This window comes from Carcharhinus amblyrhynchos, chromosome 16 (assembly GCF_965287045.1).
Source record: "Carcharhinus amblyrhynchos chromosome 16, sCarAmb.v2.hapA, whole genome shotgun sequence".
NCBI classification, from domain to species: Eukaryota; Metazoa; Chordata; class Chondrichthyes; order Carcharhiniformes; family Carcharhinidae; genus Carcharhinus; species Carcharhinus amblyrhynchos.
The window spans coordinates 50,268,785-50,290,226 of NC_137339.1; the positions used below are offsets into that span (position 1 = coordinate 50,268,785).

At 40.0% G+C, this 21,442-nt stretch overlaps 1 protein-coding gene across 4 annotated transcripts in view; it reads left to right on the plus strand.

Annotated features, from left to right (window-relative positions):
• Positions 1-404: 404 nt before the first annotated feature.
• Positions 405-21,442, plus strand: part of LOC145353998 (AP-1 complex subunit gamma-1-like) — a 116,054-nt gene continuing 95,016 nt past the window's right edge. The window contains exons 1-2 of one of the 4 annotated variants that reach the window (XM_080205066.1): positions 405-532; positions 3,411-3,512. The gene's annotated coding sequence lies outside the window, so the exon portion shown is untranslated. Of the gene's footprint in view, positions 533-3,410; positions 3,513-21,143; positions 21,244-21,442 lie in introns of those variants that run through there. The other 3 variants (XM_080205067.1, XM_080205068.1, XM_080205065.1) reach the window with 3 other exon arrangements.

Genomic DNA, 21,442 nt, shown 5'->3' on the forward strand with positions numbered 1-21,442 from the left:
CCAGGCTTTGTCCCCCATATCCCTACATATTTACCTGCTAATCCCTCTAACCTACACATCTCAGGACACTAAGGGGCAATTTTAGCATGGCCAATCAATCTAACCCGAGCATCTTTGGACTGTGGGAGGAAACTGGAGCATCCAGAGGAAACCTATGCAAACTCCACACAGACAGTGACCCGAGCCGGGATTCGAACCCGGGTCCCTGGAGCTGTGAAGCAGCAGTGTTGACCACTATACTACCGTGCCGCCCTGTTGGACTTTAACCTGGTGCTGTGAAACTACTTACTGTGCCTACCCCAGTCCAACACCAGCAACTCCACATGACTAGCAGATTGAGCAGAAATACAAGATAAATTCAGTTAAGAATCTTTTCTACATTTTCTTACTCATTGCCAGAAATTCTGTGGGATTGATTGCAAATGGTCCACGTGGTAGCAACTCAAAGTGAAAATCTCCCTCTTGTGACTGCTGACTTATTTGGATGAGCAGAATTGGAATTTCAATTGCAAGCCTGCCTGCCAAAGCTGAGGTAGGAAAGTGGACTGCTGACAAATGGTAATTTGGTGACCAGTTGGTAAATAGAAAACTGGAAGGAATGATTGAGTGGCATGAGATTATTTTTAGTGCTGTAACGTTCTATACAACTACAATTCTCTGCCAGATGTTCTGGCCTCCAGCCATGTTTACAATGGAGATCAACGCAATGTCTGTTTTCATATTCTGGCTATACTAAAAAATAACAATTGTGGAATATTTTTGAAGTAATTTCCTTAGATATGATTGTTTCACAATTGAGAACTGAACCCAAAATGCAAGTAGTGGTGTGTATTATACATGTTTACTTGAACATGTTATTTCAGAAAAGGTGCATTAGAAAAGGAATGATGATTATTTTAATATCTTTTGATGGATGTATTTCTACTCCCAATCTCAGTCTCTAAGATCAGGATTTTCTTTGCCACTTGTACTACTCAATTTCATTGCCAACCAAGGTATGAGTGTTAAAGGGGTTATGAGAGCAATGAGCCATTCTTCAGCCATGACCAAGCTTAATGACTGAATCCATTTGTATCCTTGGCAGTGTCGATGTATAGTCGTTAGGGGTTTTGGTTTGCAAATTCGGAATGTGCACCTGTGCATTATTGTCCCCTCATAACCTGGAGAAGTTGCAGATAGTTGTAATTGTTTTACTGCTGTTGTGGCTCACATTAATGGCACAGCCCAAGGATAGACTATTCTGATTGGATGACTCAAGAGGTAATAGTATTGCCTGAGATCCGTTGGTGGGTATGGAGGAATTGTCTTATGAAGAAAGGTTAAACAGGTCGGGACTCATTGGAATTTAGAAGAATGAAAGTTGATCTAATTGAAACAGGCCAGATTCTTAAGGGGGCTTCATAGAATTACAGAATCCCTACAGTGCAGAAGGTGGTCATTCAACCTAAGTTGAATATCAGATATCAGATACATGAAGAAAAGCTCCTGAGCATCCAGGTTCTACTAGGAGATTGCAGGGGATTGAGATATGTACATACATTGACAACAATGGCAGAATTCAGTCATTTAATGGAGAAATAGTGACTGGAGAATGACATTTGATATGTTTGTTCACTTGTTTTGGACATTGCTGACAAAGTCAACATTTACTATCCAACTCTTTTTTTTCTCTTACAACTGAGTGACCTGATAGTCCATTTTAGAGGACAGTTAATAGTCAGCTACATCTCCAAAGGTCTGACGCCACACATCACAGAATAAGGACATTAGATTTTCATTCTTTATAGGTCTGTAGTGAACCAGAAGACGACCTGGAATTCATAGAATCATAGAACCCTACAGTGCAGAAAGAGGCCCTTCGGCCCATCGAGTCTGCACCAACCACAATCCCACCCAGGCCTTATCCCCATATCCCTAAATATTCTACCTGCTAATCCCTCTTACCTATACATCTCAGGACACTAAGGGGCAATTTTAGCATTGCCAATCAACCTAACCCACACGTCTTTGGACTGTGGGAGGAAACCGGAGCAAACGCACACAGACATGAGAATGTGCAAACTCCACACAGATAGTGACCCTAGCCAGGAATTGAACCCAGGTCCCTGGAGCTGTGAAGCAGCAGTGCTAACCACTATGCTACCGTGCCGCTCATTGGATTGAATTGTCATGATCACCAACACTAGCATTTTATTTAATTAACTGAATTTAAAATCCCCAGCTGCCATGTTGGGAATAGAACATGTTTCTCTGGGTCACTAGTTCAGTAATATAACTTGTGTTACAAATGAGTATAAATACAAATTATCTTTCTTTCCATTCACAAAGCAAAGACCTTATTTATTACATCGTTTTGATCAAAATTCATGTATGAAAGAGCAGATGGTGCTGTTTCACAACATAGAAGGAAATTTTCAAATTTGACATCTTTGCTCTCATTGTTCCTTGTTCACCAGTGAGCATCATATTGCCAACATCACAGAATTTTTAAGTCAAGTGGAACAGTAGTTAGATGCGAGCTCTCCCAGTTCTGGCTCAATCCCACCTGTCAATACTTAAATATTATTCTGCAAAATACCTCGTGGGTTGAAAATTATATTACATCGCTGTCTCATATGTATGAATGAATCTCTCTGCCCCACAGTACTGCATCTGTACTTATCTGCACATTAGTTAAGGATCCGCTGTTGATACAGGATTTGTTTTCTTGACATTTGACTTGTTCCAGACTGTCTTCTATAACCTAGTCAGAAAAATATTGATTGTTGACCACATGAGATCTGCCAGCTGTAATGTTGTAGTATGTCGGTGTGGAATGCAACTGAGGCGCAATGTATTAAAACACTAATTTAACATGAATTTTATAGTGTAGTCAGTACCACAATAAGACTAAGGCATGGTGTTTACAGTTAAAAGTAAGCTGGTCATATGCAAGTCAACAAAACCTCAATCATCAGCACAGTATTAACCTAAAGCTTTACAGTCTCTGTGTTTGGACTTTGAATCTGTTTAATTTAATATCACAGATTATAGCATGTTTTTGAGACTACTTGACAGGTTTCTCATTTAAAACTAGCTCTTAGTGCGCATAAAGGTCACTTGGCCCCTCCTTGAGTTATGATGCGCTGGTTTACTTTGGAAGATTACCTCCATATCATGTAATTGAATCATTGTTATGTCTTTAGTCATTATTTTCATCTTACCTGCTGTTAAAGAAATTTCAAATAAGTAGGGATTTAAGACAGTAAAACTTCTAGCACCAAGTGAAATGACTCCAGATCAAACTAACAGGGGTACTATCAGCATAAACACACATGTAAGCACAATAAGGGATATGAACAAGTATTTCTGATTTAAATATGTATTTTGGATATTAAAATGTAATTTTTAAAGTAATCTGTACACTTTAGCCAAAGGCAGACTGCCCAACAGCATGATGGGATGAAGATTGAGTGAGATGAACCACATTCTTCGGAACAATGAAATGGCAGAACATGTATATTCTAAACAACGTAAGTTGCAGACAATATGGGTTCCCAAAGCCATAGTATGAATGGAGCTGTTCAATTTATACCAGTGAGAAACATTGTCTTAGACATGGGAATATCAACTGTCTGACTCAACCACTGCATAATTGAGAGTTGGTGAGAACAATATCTTTGAAGCGACAGAAGAAGCATCCAGATTCAATGGACCAATGAAATCTCATGATGTCAGAGGTAGAATGTAATTGGCTAAGGTATATGACAGTTGTTAGCAGTGTTTGATTTGTACCAATGATTGGTTTATAACTAATGGGAAGGCAAGAGAAGTGAACTTGAAAACGTGTAATTGTCCTGTCTGATGTAACTTCGCAGTGGTATTAGAATGCTCAAGGCCTTCTCAGAAATGTTGCACTGTCCAATGCTATCTGTTCCAGGGATCATTGATCAAATAAAGGTGCATCTTTAACCATAGTCTATGTATTAGCTGAAATTTTGGGCAAATACTCAGTCTTTAAAAATACCCCACAACACCTCACTGTTATGCGACACTTAGAAGTTTGTGCTATGAGTATTTTAACATTACTGAACACGCATTCCTATGATTGTTTAAAACCTTCATGATCTTTATCATGAAAACTTTTTTGGATCTTTATTTAGTGTTTTCCATTAAATGCCACAAATTTTCTCCCCTTTTGATGATCTTATACCATATTGTCCAAAAGGTAATACTGCTCAAATCTGAAGTTAATTCAGGTATTAAAATTCTTTCTGAATGTGTTCAAATATACAGATGTTTTAGAGTGTTCTACCAGAGATTAGTTTAATTGCATATGGGATATTTTAAAAAACCATTAAATGGAAGTTTAAAATTTTGTATTAATTTGAGTGTTAAAACTAGAATTGGACAGTTGCGCAACTTTGCCACAAAGTTATCAGGCAATTCTGATAAAATCCTCATTAAAAATTAATGTTTCTCATTTGGAATTAGAACTCAGGCTGTTGATTATGGACTTGTCATGTTGATAATAACATAGCTGAGCTTTCTGATTTAAAAAATGTTTCAACTTGGTGCAATATTAATGTTGTTGAGGAGAGGGAAAATTGTAATAGAAGATGTAAACACTAGATTTCAGAAAAATGCCCGGTAAGACCATTGCATGATGTGATTGTCCACTGAGGGTGACTGCTTCAAGCTTCACACTAGACCCTAAGGGTGACAGTTACTGAAGATGTGCTGCCTTGTCAGAAACATACATAAAAACTAGAAACAGAAGTACGCATTGAGCCCTTTGAGGCTGCTCTGACATTCATTTTCATCACGGCTGATCATTGAATTCAATATCCTGGTTCCACAGCCCCCATACAGAAACGCAGAAGATAGGAGCACTAGAAGCCATTCATCATGTTCATTCGTGGCTGATTGTCCAAATCAATAGTCTAATCCCACTTTCTCCCCATAACCTTTAATCCCATTTGCCCCAAATGCTATTTCTAGCCACCTCTTGAATACATTTGATGCTTTGGCATCAACCACTTGCTGTGGTAATCAATTCCACAGGCTCACCACCCTTTGGGTGAAGAAATGTCTCCTTATTTCCATCCTGAATGGTCTACCTTGTACCTTCAGACTGTGACCCCTGGTTCTGGACACCCTCACCATCAAGAACATCCTTCCTGCATCTACCCTGTCTAGTCTTGTTAGAATTTTAATCTGAAATTCCTTATACACACACACACACACATCCATTTTCGTCTGAACTCCAGTGAAAACAGTCTTAACCTAGTCAATCTCTCCTTATGCATCAGTCCCAGCATCCCCAGAGTAACCTCTTTCAATTGAGAAGACAAACTCTGAGGAGGACAGTAAAGATCCCATGGCATTTTTTGGGGCGGGGCGGGTGGGGGGGGTGAATTCACCGTTCACCATCAAAGTAATAAAATAACTGGACCAAAATGTCTTTTCTGTTTGTGAGTTCTTGTGTGCAAAATGACTGCCACATTCACATTTATGTGCAATGTTTTTAGACCTCATGAGGTCTAGATGCAAATTTGTTCTTTCCCTGATGTTCATTGGAGCGTCCTGAGTATAAATCATCATTACTGGTGCCTTCTCCATTGAGCTTTTTAACATGTATTAATTTTCATACTTTAGTAATGTGCAGAATTAAATTTCATGCCTAAATGCTTAAAATTGTGCTGATGTAGACAAAAGATGTTTTGAAGGTAGTGAGATTCAACATTGCAGTACTATTTATTAAAAACTTAAATATTTTAAGTTAGTCCTGGACGTGTTGTCTCACTCTGCCACTGAAGCATAAAGCATCCTATTATTTTTTAAAATGTACCAAACTATTGCTGTTGCTTTTATTCAGTTTTCTTTGCTCTAATGCTCTACCTTTTGAAGTGCCACATGCAATGTGTTGTGTTCAGTATGTAAGATCTTAGTTATTTGTGTTGGCTAGGATGCCAACAGCAGCAGTGATCACCAGTGAGAATCTTAGCTGCTATGTTTTGTTCCCCTACTCACTGCGACCAACAGTGTAGAAACCAGGTTGATGAGGGTTGACTCAAGATTGTAAGAAATTAATAGAGGAAATATTTGTTCTTGTGGCTGAGAGTTTGGACTTCATCTATAGAATTAATTACTGAGGAAACGATTTATCTCTCATTCTGAAATCTGAGATCAGTTATGGGTAAAATGGGAGAAACCTCCTACTTTTAGCAGCTTATTCACAACTGCAAGAATCTTTAACAGGTAGCTCACAATGACTTTTGCTCCATTCAGTATTGCTCATGTTCTATGAGCTGATTACCTGAGTGCCTGAATTAACACAGGCAGCAAAGGATCAAGAAAATATTTTATTAATCCTGATTTAATATGCAGAAGAAAATTGGAGTAAGCTCAAGTCAGTATTCAGGAAGTGAGCGGTTCCACAAGTCCTGATGCTGAGATTACGTCCTGCTCAGACACTGACAACAAGCTCGCTTTTGAAATTAACTAGGTTTGTCATGGAATGTCAAGGTATAACTGATAACTCATTCTTTGTTGTACTGATTAAAATATTTTGTTGTTTTTAGGAGCATGTTAATTAAATATTGAACAGCTGTGCTGAGGAGTTGCAGTTCTGTGAGCTAAATCAGACTGATATCCTTATTGTTTTTAAATGCCCTGGATAGAAATTGTAGTTTTGGGTTATAGCACTTCAGTCTGTGACGAAGTTGATATTATTAATGTTGTGGTCGATTATCTTGTTGGCTGGACAGCTATTTTGTAATACGGAGCAGCGCTAACAGCGCAGGTTCAATTCTGAGCTGAAATTATTCATGAAGGTCCGTCTTCTCAAACATTGCTCCTTGTCCCTCATCTGATTGTCACATTAAATCACCACCAATCAGCTCTTCTGTCAAAGGGGAAAGCAGCCTATGATCATAAGGACTATGATGACTTTCCTTGATGTTTTTCATGCATATGATTCTGAATTTGGCAGACTGGCTCCTACTTAGTTGTGGTCATGTTTGTAGGAAGAATTAAATTGCAAGTCGCAACAAGATTGAATTGGTATTTTCAAGAAGAACGTTATGTATGAAATGTAGTTTGACTTTGCAGCTCTCTTGTAGAATACTGGCTGTGATGATACCTTAACTCTTAATACAATTGGAACACCTTGAAGACAGCACAAAATTGAGTGTACCACTTTCTACTGCTGCTGTACCTTTTGCAGACAGCACTTAAAGAATAATTAGGGAAATTGACACTGACACTGGTTGGGGGGGGGGGGGGGGGGTGGGGGTGGTGGTGGTTTTAGATAATTGCCATCTTGGTTTCAGAATAACCCTCTGGTTGAAATCGGGATCACGCTCTCTTTTACAGTGTCCTGTATTGTGTGCATGTCTGGAATAGTTACTTAAGCAAAACACCCATTTCAATAAGAATTGCTTTATTCAAATAAGATGATTATGGTGGCAGAGACATGAGAATCCTGCTCTGCTTCCAAAGACGTTAATTCTTCTCTGCTACTTGCCACTACCTGTGTACTATCTACATCTCTGAATGGACTCCATCAGAAGGGAGACTGTTTCACAAATTCTAAATGCTTTATTGCTAAGGTTTTGCAATCTGCCGTTCCACAAAATTATCAAAAGCAATTTTGTTTTACAATTCTAGAAATTTAATGAAATGTCAGTTTTTTACTTGTACATGGAGTATAGTAACAGCCACTGCTATATTTTATTAGAAGTAATCATGGGTTCATAATAGGAGCTATTAAACATTGAGTAGTAGTAAGGATCTATATTTGATTTGCATAGCCATTCCATATTTGCAAAGTTTATTTTGCTAATCTATTCCAAGCCCATTTCTTCTCTGTATCTACACATAACTATGAATAGCTGTGTTGACAAGAGGCTAGTAAATCATGCATAGTTGAGAATCACTGGAGTGGCATGAATCTATTTCATTGCATATTAAAGATGCTGTGTACTTGGTACTCTTGAGGAAGGTCAGATCTGATTAGCTTTGGACAAAATCTGGAGCATCTCTTTCGACTTATTGCAATGTAAAATCTTATAGTTAAGATTCCTGTTAGATTCAAATGGTTATAAATTTCTCTGAAATTCAGTCTTGTATAAGGTCAGAATTTTTAAGACATTTAGATCATTTTTGATCAGATTTGCTGCCCCTGGTTTTCCTCCTCCTGATGAAGGCAATGACTCTACTTGAATTGCACAAACACAAAAAGCCAACTTGGCCCAAGGGATCGTCCTTTTATTTGTTTTAAAAAAAAGCTTGGCTATTCAACTGTGGAGTGCATTGCAGTCAAGCCTGATGCTATTCATGCAAACGCGCTTGCTTTCCAGCAGGATTCATTGGCTAGCAATTCAGAACAGGAATCAGAATGGATTTTATTTTCCCACCTCCTTCTGTCAGCTTAGGCAGTGATCAACGTTAAACTTCAGTGCAGACTTGTCTGGGATCTGAGACTCAATGCATTTCACAAAGTAAATCTGGGACCTCCTGTTCTGTCTGGCTTATGACAACACTCTAATATTTTATTCACTGGGCTTTAACTAGCAATCCAAACCCCTTTTATTTATTGTGGCAGGTAAAGATTTATCATTGCCTCAATTGTCAAATTTGATCACTGGATAAAAAAAAATAGTCTCAGCACTGAAGATTAAATTCCTATTTAAGTATCAGCTCAGCCAGCACAGTTTAAGAGAAGTTTTAAATATTATAATTTTGGGTTGAAGTGCCTTAATGAACTATGGCTGAGAATGGTGATTGGTGCCACTTGACCAACTGGATGTCATACATTCCATTTTAAGACAAGAAAAGGCTAGCACAAGTTATGACATCTCCAGTTGTACCCCAGTCATGGGAAGCGTACTGTGGTGCTCCAGCCTCTAATCAGCCCTCGTGCTTTTCTGCAGCTATGACTTTCCAGAATGTTGCCATAAGTTGCTTAGGATGTAAAAAGAGCATAGGCAGATGGTGGCCCAAGAACTAAATTTGCACGCTTACTGACAGTTAACTGACACATTCCAAATTCTGTAGCAGATTTACCCAAATTCTCTAGCAGATTTACCCAAACACTGCCTGAGATATCCAGCTGTGCCAACTATAGTTTCACATCAGCAGATCTCTTTCAAACTGTCTTTCTGCAACATTAACGCTTACAAACAACACTTCATTTTTTTTAACTGTTTACTTTCCCCATGTCATTTAGATGCGCTTGTTTAAAATAAATTTGTAATGAATGGAAAGTTTCTTGGACAGCAAGAAAAACGTGCTTGTTTAAAATAAATTTAGATGTTCTGGAAGGCCATCTGCACGTGAGTCTCCCGAGGGGTACACCAGTATAATACCTTCATGCTCAGCCTCTATCTCAGCTCCAAAATAAATTAGACAATTTTCAATCACTCACTGCACAGAGCTTATCCTATATAAACTTTGTAAATACCACTCAGTACTGCCAAACTAGTTCTATCAATTTTGTAGTCAGAAGTGCAATATTCAATGCAAGTTTTTCTCCTGTGACCTTTTTGTTTCTTGACATTCTTCACCCACCACGTGTCCAACGTTTAAGTGTTTTCGAAAACCACCCAAGTTTTGACTGTTCCTGCTGTTATACTGGACATGACCCATTGCCTATTCTGCATTGCCGGGTGATAATAAATCACCATCGTTTACAGCCTGAAAAGAGGTTTAATTCTACACAATATGAATGTGTACCCCCCCCACATTGGTGTTATCAAGATTTTCTACTTTCATTCAAAAATAGGGTTGCCAACTGTGACTAAATATGGAGATTTTATCATGATGTTGGTCAACAAATGGCCAGTATTCATCCATCCTGTGACTTATTGCATTACTACCTTTCTATGCCAGTTGGAAAGCAAAAAGATTAATTTTGCAATTGAGTAATGCGTGACTGTCAACCAAACAGCCTTTCTTTCCCATTTTCAGTATGTTTATATCTGACATTTTTAAAAAAACTATTTTTAATATCCTTATGATTTTTATCCAGGGTGATATGCTACTATGTCCTGGAGATTAGTCTTCAATTCCAGGCCAGTCTTGGAGGGTTGGCAACCCCATTCACACTAGAGCTCTGTTCTATCCTTATCAGATGTCCACATGCACCTTTTGGCCTCGCTTGACCATATCATGTGGAATCTCCTTTTCCCTGCTTCACGTGTCCTGAAATTAATTATACCACCTTTGCTCACACAGCACAGACTAAGAATCAAGCCCGAGTATCTAGCATTTTGTACAAAAGCAAAATAGCTCCGCTGAAAATCTGAAATATAAATAGAAAATACTAGAATTACATAACAGATCAGGCAATATTTTAGGTTAATGTGACAATAGATTATGGACCTGAAATGTTAACTGTGTCACCACAGTTCTTGCCAGTACTGCTATGGAGTTCCAGCACTTTATTTTTACCCCAAGATTATCTTGTCTCTTTGGTTTGGCACAGTCATTTAAGGAATTGAGGAACATACTGAAAATATTCAGAAGCTGCACTTGAGACTTAGTTTGAAACAGAATTTGAAATCTGTGTTCCATGAGCCTTAGAAACCATAGAAACCCTACAGTGCAGAAAGAGGCCATTTGGCCCATCGAGTCTGCACTGACCACAATCCCACCCAGGCCCCCCCACATCCCTATATATTTACCTGCTAATCCCTCTAACCGATGCATCTCAGGGCACTAAGGGGCAATTTTAGCGTGGCCAATCAACCAGATTTGCACATCTTTGGACTGTGGGAGGAAACCGGAACACCCAGAATGGTTCACATTAATGCAATGCGAATAATGGTAGAATAGGTTGCTAGCTGGTTAGTTTGAGTAATGTTAATCCGCAATGAAGTATTCACAGTGGTGTACAGTAAATATTTTAGAAATCGTTTCAAAAATGATGTGAAGATTACTTTCAATCTTTGCCTTTTGGCTGTGCTAGCCTGGTGAACTTTTTTTTAAAATCCTTAAACGTTTCTTTGTAACTGGACAGAAGAATGAAGCAAATTTGTGCATATATTTAAATACTTCATTACAATTTACAGCATGAAAGAACACCTTTATCTACCTCCAGAACCTTAATTTATTTCAGCTTTGCTTCATTTTGAACTTGCTACCATTGACAGGAGTTGGTAGGTTGGTTTGAGTCTTCAGTATTGTTCCCTTAGGGGATAATTCAAATACCTGTGGGAGTAAACCCCTATATTTCTCAGCATGCCATTTTGAGAACCTGAGCCCTTTGCTAGCACCAGCCTCCTATTTTTGCAAGAATTTATAGCATATTTTCTATCTTAATGGCAACACTATAGTTTTACTATATTAACTTGTTTGCAAATGTACAATTTTTTGGAATGGAAATTTAGTGGAGCTGCCATGTTAACACAGTTCACTTAAATCTGCATGTGACGATAAAGCCTTAATACTGTTAATTTTGCTTTGTCAGTGCTACAACTTGCAGCAGTGTGGGAAAATCCATCTTGGATGCTGCTTCATGTTGTCACAATCAGCCACACTACCTTATCTACTTCATAACACAGTCAATGAGAGGGTGCTAATAGCAGCACCAGCTGTATGGTAAATGTAGCACTTGCCACTCGGGGAAATGCCATTAGAAAAATATATCTTCTATCCAAACAACTCCTCCTGGAGAGCAAATAGGCAAGTAGTATCTCACCTGGGAATAATATGCATTAGTTTATGTCAATGTGATGTAATTCAGGTTGTCATACAAAGTCTTGCTGAATGAATAAAGTAATCTGATGATTAGAGCCTAAATTATTCCCAGAATGGCAAGCAGATGTATATTGCTGTGTAGTCATGTCACTGTTCAGGAGACTGAATGTTATCCAGAGCTTTCACAAATAGTTAATGTATAGAAAACACAGAAGGGGGAATACAATGGAGAACTTGTAGAATGATTGAATGGGTAGGCACAAATCTAGGCAGAAAAATTTGTAATACTGTATGTTTGAGATGAGAATTAAACATGGAACAGAAAAACTGAAACCAGTATCACTTTTGACGAATAAGGCAAATTGTATTATCCAGTTAAATTCTGAGACCTTTGCAATTTTGAATTTTATATCTTTTTCAACATAGAATCCCTAAAGTGCAGAAGGAGGCCATTTGGCCCATCGAGTCAGCACTGATCACAATCTCACTCGGGTGCTATCCCCATGTATTTACTCTACTAGTTCCCCTGACAATAAGGGACAATTTGACATGGCCAATAAATTTAACCTGTGCATCTTTGGAGTGTGGGAGGAAACCAAAGCACTCAGAGGAAGCCCATGCAGGCACAGGGAGAACGTGAAAAGTCTGCATTGACTGTGACCCAAGGCCAGAATTGGACCCAGGTCCCTGGCGCTGAGGCAGCAGTGCTAACCACTGTGCCACCATATCATTGGAACGTTTTTGTTTCTGGCTAGTGCTTTTGTAGTTTTTTTAAGGAAGATTACAGGCTTTATTCTCATGGTCAGTGTTAAATAAGTTGATCTGAACTGGTGTAGTGGTAAGGGATGAGCATTGAAGGACATAGAACAGGGGTTCCACACTACCAGGGAAAATAGGTGTAAATGAGGACAGATTTGTACTGGCCTGCGATCTTGTTTCTTCCGCCACCACCTCAATGTTGTGTATCACAGTAATCTTATTGTTGGCTGGCAGAACATAAATATGCCTTGTGACCTTTGTATTGTAGCCAGTACAATTTTGGGAATGTACAATAGCCACAAACTGCTAGTTGGACATGGTTTGGAAACAACTGCCTAATTCCACAGGCAGGGGTACTTTACAGTTGTTGTCATGATAACTGTGCTGCGTAACCTGGTTCATGTCATTATGTTGGGATGGCTGCCAGTGCTCTGAATTCTATCTCAATGTAAAAGGGTGACTTCTGAGTAGGGACAGTCTTGTGGTGAAATCAATGCACAGGAAAAAGTTTAAAGATTTATTATTGGCAAATTTTGCCAAGATTTATTTCACTTGTATTTGCAACCTGATGCATGTTCCTGTATTGTTTCAGAACAATTGGGAAGATATATTAGAGCGCAATGCTGCAGAATTTAGGAACTGAAATTTATAAAAGCAAATCCTCCAGAATTGAACTGCCGAAACGACAATTGCAATTTGCTCTCCAATCGGTACTTGCCAGGTCTGCTGAATATTTCCAGCATTTTCTATTTTTATTATTAAAATGATCTGGTACAATACCTGTAAATTTTGCTTTGCTACTGACTGGATGCAGCATCAGTTAAAGATGATGCAAGTTAATTTATTTTTTCAAAATAAAAACTTGTGTTTATAAAGCATCTTGTAGTTTGGCTAATCATACCAAAGACAGGAGAAATTGACAAATTTTGACCAAAGACATGAGATCTTATAGCAGGCAGTCAAAACCTTGGTCAAAATATGTGGGTTTTAAGGAGTGACTTGGAGGAGAGAGCGGTAAGTACAGCAAAACTTGCAGTCAGTTCCCATTTAACTTTAAATTATGGAAGGGGATCTTGTGTAGAATGGCAGATTGCTAGAAGTGACCTCGAGTAAGATGGCCAATGGTAGCACTGCTGCCTCTCGGCACCAGGGACTCGGGTTCAGGTCTTGCCTTGGGGTGACCGTCTGTGGAGTTTGCACTTTTCCCCTGTCTGTGAGTTTCCTCTGGGTGCTCCAGTTTTCTCCCACAGTCCAAAGATGTGCGGGTTAGGTTGATTGACCATATTAAATTGTGCCTTTGTGTTAGTGGGATTGTTGAGGGGTGGGGTTTACAGGCATAAAGAGTGGGTGGAATTGTCAGTACAGGCTCGGTTGGGCTGAATGGCCTCCTGCACTGTGTAGGGATTCTATGATGCTAAAACTTAGCTTTGCATTAATAGCAGATTTATTTTTGGTACAGAGGCCTCCATTGAAAAATTGAACTATGTTTCTTTGCTGTTTTGAATTGCACGGCTCTACTGTTTACAGATAGGTCTGCATGGATCTGCACCTTCACCCCATGCCTGCAATTTAACATGGCCAGTCCACCTAACCTGCACATCCAAAAAATGTGCAGATTAGGTGGATTGGCATGCTAAATTGCCCCTTAGTGTCCCAAGATGAATAGGCTAGGCAGATTAGCGGGATAAATACGTGGGGTTATGGGCATAGGGCCTGGGTGGGTTGCCCTGCAGGAGAGTCAGTGCAGACTTGATGGGCTGAATGGCCTCCTTCTGCACCATTGAGACTATTCTAGCTATGTATGACATTTACTGATTTTTTTTTTAAAGTCACCTTTCTCCCCTCTTAAAGCACTGGGCTGTAATTTTGCAAGGGCAATGACCATATATAATCAACATCTTCAATATAGTACGATGTCCCAACATGTTTTACAGGAACATTATCAACTAAACTTGACAGCGAACCGCATTACCCATTAAATGACAAACAGCTTGGTCAAAGAAATGGGTTTAGGGAGAGAATTGCAAGGCTTCAGGCCTTGTCAGCTGAGGCATGGCTATCAGTGGTACATAAGAACATAAATAGGAGCAGGAGTAGGCCATCCAATCCCTCGAGCCCACCTCACCATTCAGTAAGATCATGGCTGATCTGAAGTGGATCAGTTCCACTCTCCCGCTTTCTCCCCATAACCCTTAATTCCCCTGTCCAGCAGAAACCTAGCTACCCGTGACTTAAATATATTCAGCGAGGTAGCCTCCACCGCTTCAACAGGCAGAGAATTCTAGAGATTCATCACTCTTTGAAGAAGTTCCTCCTCAACTCCAATCTAAACTGCCCCACCCCTCATCTTGAGGCTGTGTCCTCTAGACCTGCTATATTTTCTAAGCGGGAAGAATTTCTCTACTTCTACCCTATCCATCCCCTTCGTTATTTTGTGCATCTCTATAAGATCCCCCCCCCCCCCCCCCAGCCTTCTAAACGCCAACGAGTACAGACCCAGCCTATTTAGTCTCTCTTCATAGGCCAACCCCCTCATCTCTGGTATCAGCCTAGTGAACCTCCTCTGCACTCCCTCGAAGGCCAATATATCCTTGCGCAAGTGCGGCAACCAAAACTGCACACAGTACTCCAGCTGCAGCCTCACCAGTACCCTGTACAATTGCAGCAAGACCTCCCTACTTTTATATTCTATCCCTCTCGCTATAAAGGCCAACATTCCATTTGCCTTCTTGATCACCTGCTGCACCTGCAGACTGAGTTTTTGCGACTCATGCACAAGGACCCCCAGGTCCCTCTGCACCATAGCATGCTGCAGCATGAATTGATGAAAATCAGAAATCCACAAAGATCACACAGGATTATAGTGCTGGAGTGGATTAGAGACGGAGAGGGGCAAGGCCATGGATGAATTTGAAACCAAGGATGAGAATTTTAAAATTTGACGTGTTGCTGACTGGAAGTCAATAAAAGGTCAGAGAGAACAGGGAAGGTGATGAATGGATAGGATTTGTTGCAAGTTTGGATATGGCCAGCATTGGTTTGGATAATCTCAAATTTAGGATGGTAGGCTGATTAGCAGAACATTGGAATACAAGCACAAACTACTGTGGATGCTGGAAATATGAATAACAACAAAAGCTCAGGCATGAAACATTAAATCTGGTTCTCTATCCACAGATGTTGCCTGGACCACTGAGTACTTCCAGCATTTTTTGTCCACAGACATTGGAATGGTCAATTTAGAGACAACGTGAATGAGGCTTTAAGCAACCAGTGATATGAGGCAGGGCAGAGACAGCAGTGCAGCAGAGGAGGAAATAGATGGGAATGTTGATAAAGAAGGTTCTTTCAAACTCAGCTAAGGATTAATTAAGAATGCTAGCAGTGCTAATACCCCTCTAGAATCCACTCACGTGTGAGATCACAGCGCAAGTGTATTGTGACCTCAGTAAATATTTAACTAATAGGCAAGGCAGGGAATATTAGCAAGTTCTATAGGTGTGTCAGCAGGCCAACAGCTATGAGCTAAGCTGGTAATTGTTTGCAGGCTATTCAAGCATGGGGCATCTCACAGTTATATTCAGTTGAGCTCAGCTGATGACCAGCGAAATGGTATTTCCAGCAAAGTTCACTGAATAATACCTCTGAGACTGTTAGTGAGTCAAATTACAGTGGTTTTTATTTCAAAACCGTGGTGTTTATTCCAGAGTTTTGGGAGAACTCATTCCTTACAATGGGCTACCAGACTTCTTATAGAGCACAAACACAAGTAGGCAATTATACATTGAGTCTTAGTGTTAATCACGAGACAAGTTTCCCATTCCAGCCAGAACTCTGGTTTTTCCTTCCTTGGTCGTGATGCGTCCCCTGATTTAATCACGATTCACAGTCCAGCTGGCAACTGCAGTCATGACACAGGCTTCAATCTGGTCACGTTTCAAAACCCTTCTGCGGCAGTACTGGCATCCCTGTCCTTCAAGTTACTTGTGCAATCGCGGCTGTTCCAGCAGGACTCTTCCTGTTAAAAGTTGGTATCGCGATCTGCCATCAGCAGCTGTCAAAAGCCAGTATCGTAAACTACCATCGGTGTAACCATGTCCAACTAACACAAATAGGTAAGATTTGCAAAGTCTACAAAATAACAGCCACGTTAAACTATCTGCCATTATAAAAACAAGAGTTAAAGCATATAATACACGCACAAATAATTTACATTAATGCCAGAAGCAATACAAGCCTGGAAAGCTCAGCTATGATGAAGGGCTATGTTTATGATGTACTCTAGGTACAAAATTCATTAACCCTTTTCCTCCTTCAGAAATGTTTCCCTTTTCTCCCTGAACCACAGATGTTGCGGCCGACAAGGTATGTTTACCACAGCCGAGTTAACTGCATGGTTGTACTGATCTGGTCTGTTGAGACTCAAAACAGTGTTGACATATGCTGATTTGCTGAGGCACTTGGAATCCAAGAAACAGCTGAAATCATGAACACTATTGTTTTTATTTTGCAGTAATGCCAATTTAAAATGTACCTACGTTTTTGATGTATTTCATAGAAATCATAGAATCCCTACAGCACAGAAAGAGGCCATTCGGCACATCAAGTCTGCATCGACCATAATCCCACCCAGCCCCTATCCTTATACCCCTACATATTTACCCACTAATCCCTCCAACCTACGCATCTCAAGACACTAAAGGCAATTTTAGGATGGCCGATTAACCTAACCTGCACCTCTTTGGACTGTGGGAGGAAACCGGAGCACCCAGAGGAAACCCACGCAAACACGAGGAGAATGTTCAAACTCCACACGGACAGTGACCCAAGCCGGGAATCAAACCCAGGTTCCTGGAGCTGTGAAGCAGCAGTGCTAACCACTGTGCTACTGTACCGCCCCATGGTTTCTGGTCTGTCTGCTGACTTGGTCCTTCTTGTTCCTGAATGCTGAAAGCTATGTTTCCTGTACGGAGAAAGATTGGTCAGGAACAGTTTTTATCCCTTGCGTTTTTTTGACTTGTGAAATACTAAACTGGGGACAGTCTGCAAATCTGTTAGAAAACTGTCCGAGACACCATCGGGAATTCTAAGACTTATTATTGGTATATGGATGGTGCAGTGTATTTGAATAATGTTCTTTCACCCTTGATGTGGATTTAAATCCGGTCCAAAATAATAGGATGAAATATGTTCTCTTCCCTGAATGTGAGGCACAATGTGAAATGAATTTTGAGCATTGTCCTCACAGGGCAATGCTGTGTGCATTGCTTTTCAAAACCAGTTAGGATTTCTATCTGGTGATCCTTGGCTATGTTTTCAAAACAACCTTTTAATGAGTTCTGCAGTAGAAACTCCTGGATGTGATTATTACATTGTTCTATCTTTCCCAGCGTACTAATGTCAAATTTAACTTCAACATGCTGATTACCACCTACTACCCTCTTTCAGCTGATGAAGTAGTACTCATTCATGTTGAACACTGCTTGGAAGAAACACTGAAGACTGCAAAGGCATGTAATGTATTCTCAGTGAGTGACTTCAATTTCCATCAACGAGTATGCCTTGGTAGCACCATAGCTTACTGAGTTCTAAAGAACATATCTGCCATGCTGTTTCCTTCAGTAAATGATACAGAACCCAGGAGACACAATTTTAAGATTTTGGAAAGGAGATAAAGGGAAAATGTGTGGAAGAACTTAGTTGTAGTGATGACCTGGATCTTGCAGTCTTCTAGGGTCAATGATTTTAAAAGGGAATTGCATAAGAAAATCGGAATGGGGAATGGGATTGATTGGATTCTCTACAAAGCCAGCTTGAGCTCCATAGAAAGAGTACCCTTCTGTGCCATAATGATTGAATGGCTGTTGAGAGCACCCCCATGTTGTGTGGCAGTTCCACTGTGTTGAATGGATTAGTTTTCAATCAGATCTAGCCACTCAAAACAGGACATCTATGAAATCCTGTGGGCTTTCAACAACAACAGAATTGTATTCAACCATAATCTGTAACCTCATAGCTCAGCATATCCCTACTCTATTAACATCAAGCCAAAGGAGCAAGAGTTAGGGAAACTGGCCTGGCAGTATCTGTAAAGAGAGAAGCAGAGTTAATGTTTTGAGTCCAATATAATCTCTTTGGAATTGAAAAGGTAGGGACCTGATGAATTTTATGCTGCTAAAGAATGGTTGAGGGGCAGGTGGAGCAAAAGAAGTCAGGGATAGGTTAGAGTGGGGGAGATTAAATGACAACAGTGTCATGGGGCGAAGGCAAAGGGAGTGATGATGGTTATAGTAAAGAAACAATGCTTTGATCCAGAGTAAGTGTTAACAACAAAATAAAAATTAGTGCTGTCTAAAAGCAAAAAGTATGCAAACAAGATGCAGTTGGGGTAAAAATCAAAATGGAGGACAGAGTTCATGGTCTGAAGTTGTTGAACTCGTCAAGTTCAGAAGGCTGTGAAATGCCAAATCAGGAGATGAGGTATTGTTCCTCCAGCTTGAGCTGGAATATTGTGTCACACTGAGGATAGAAATGTGGGCATGAGAACAAGGTGGTGAATTGAAATGGCAAGCAGCAAGAAGGTCAAGATCATGCTTGTGGATAGTGAAAGTGTTCTGCAAAGCAGTTGCCCAGTCTGCATTTGGTCTCCCCGATGTAGAGGAGACCGCATTGTGAGCAACAGATAGACTGAAATTTAAGATGTACAAGCAAAGTATTATTTCGCCTGAGTGTTTGTGACCTTGGATAACGCAAAGAAAGGAGGTAAAGGAGCAGGTTTTAAATATTCTACAGTTGCATGAGAAATGATGTGGGAAGGGGTTGAGTTGTTGGGGGTGATAGAAGTGGACCATGGTGTTGGGGAGGAACCAAGCCCTTCAGAATGCTGACAGGTTGGGGTGAAGATCTGTTTGGTGACATGCTAGAAATGACAGCGGTGAATCCTTTGAATATGATTCCTTGGACTCAGTCCAACTATCTTCAGATGTTTCATCAGTAATCCTCCCTCCAACATAAGCTCAAAAGTGAGAATCTTCACTGAGGGCCACCAGCGTTTGGTACTATTTGCAACTCCTCATACTGAAGCAGTCTATGTCTGAATGTAGCATGACCTGGACAATTTTGAGATGTAGACTGAAAATGATGTTTGTGCCAGGGAAAGTCCATGTACTACAAGCAAGATTCTGATACTTTCTCAACATTCAACAGCATTGCAATCACTGAATTTCCCCCACCATCAAATCCTGGGGGTTAGTGTTGACCAGAGATTTAAATGGACCAGCCATATAAATGCTATGACAATCTTAGCAAATCAAATGTTGGGAACTCCAAGTAACTCACTGTCTGATTTCCCAAATCCTGTGTGTGATCTATACACAAGTAGAGTTGTGCTTCAATACTCTCCACGTTTAAAGATGTGTAGGTTAAGTGGGTTGGCCATGCTAACTTCCCTTTAGTGTTCCAAGATGTATAGGTTAGATTAGCCATGGTAAATGTGTGGGATTATAGAGATAGGCTGGGGGAAATGGTCTGGGTAAGATGCTCTATTAGAAAGAGAGTGCAGACCCAATGGACTGAATAGCCTCTTCTGCACACTTGGGATTCTACGATTCTTGTTTGAGTGATGCACCAACACTCCTAGGCTCAATACCATCCAGATCAAAGCTTGGTAGGAACCCTATTAAAGAATGCTACAGTAGCAGCAATGTGCATTATCAAGAAGCATTGTGGCAACTTGCCAAAACAAATCCGTAATATCCCAATGGCTGTTCCATATATCAGAATTCCTACAGTAAGAAGTCTCTCAACACCAGGTTAAAGTCCAACCAATTTATTTGATAGTAAACTCACAAGCTTTCGGGATTTCCTACACCAGTTGCAGCTTCAGTGCTGATTGATATGATTTGGCCATTCTATGATGACTTGATGAGAAGTACCATCTCCAGGATTCTCAAACTCCAGTTGTGTGATTTATGATCATCTGCAGTAAAACGGGGGTAAAAAGTTAGTCAGCATATGCTGAATTTACTGCCTAATGCTAAGATTTAAATGTACTCTGGAAATTGGTGTGCTAACAATATGTGGCCTCTTCAATTTGAGCTTTGAAATTTAAAAAAATGCTCTTGGGCTCCCTCAGCTAGAGGAATGAATGCCCCACCCTTCTATCATTCAGCTACATGGATGAGAGATGCTAGTTTTATACTTCAACATTCCTGGACTAGGTTGAGTACAAAGATCAGGGTTCTTACTCATAACCTTACACATTGGAAAGTGTGCGTGTGAATATCTGATTAACAAAATGAGTAAGGCTGTGATATCACCATAGTGCTGATATTTTGCTGTCTAATTGAGTTACCAGGGAGCGATCTGAGCTTATGGATCTAGCAGCAGTCATAAAAGGGGTAGAGAAAAGTCTGTAGGAAAGAATGTCGTAAGGAAATTGAATTTTTGTTTTTTCTGCTGGACAAGAATACTGACAGGATTTTTTTCTGCCTCCCCAAGTGTAGTATGTTCCTTAAATTAAATATCACTGGCTGAGAATGTTAGCAAATTAGTTCGAGTCCATGAGGACATCTTTGTTGGAAATACCTATGAAGCCTGAAAATCAGAAATTGCAGGTCTGGCAAGATTCTTTGAATTAACCTCATTCATAATATGTCGTTTACAGTCCTTTTAACTGCATATCTTTTGCTCAGAAAATTTATATTTCAAATTCTGTTTTAATGTTAAATTTTCTTGGAGCGTATTGAAGGGAAAAAGGCTGTGTTCGTACAATGGAAAGGACATGATTATATTACTGCTGATCTTAAGAACATAAGAACATAAGAAATAGGAGCAGGAGTAGGCCAACTACCCCTTCGAGCCTGCCCCGCCATTTCAATAAGATCGTGGCTGATCTGTCGTGGCTCAGTTCCACATTCCTGCCCTCTCCCCATAACCCTTAATCCCCTCTCTTATCAAAAACCCATCAACCCGCTTCTTAAAAATATTTAGCGAGGTAGCC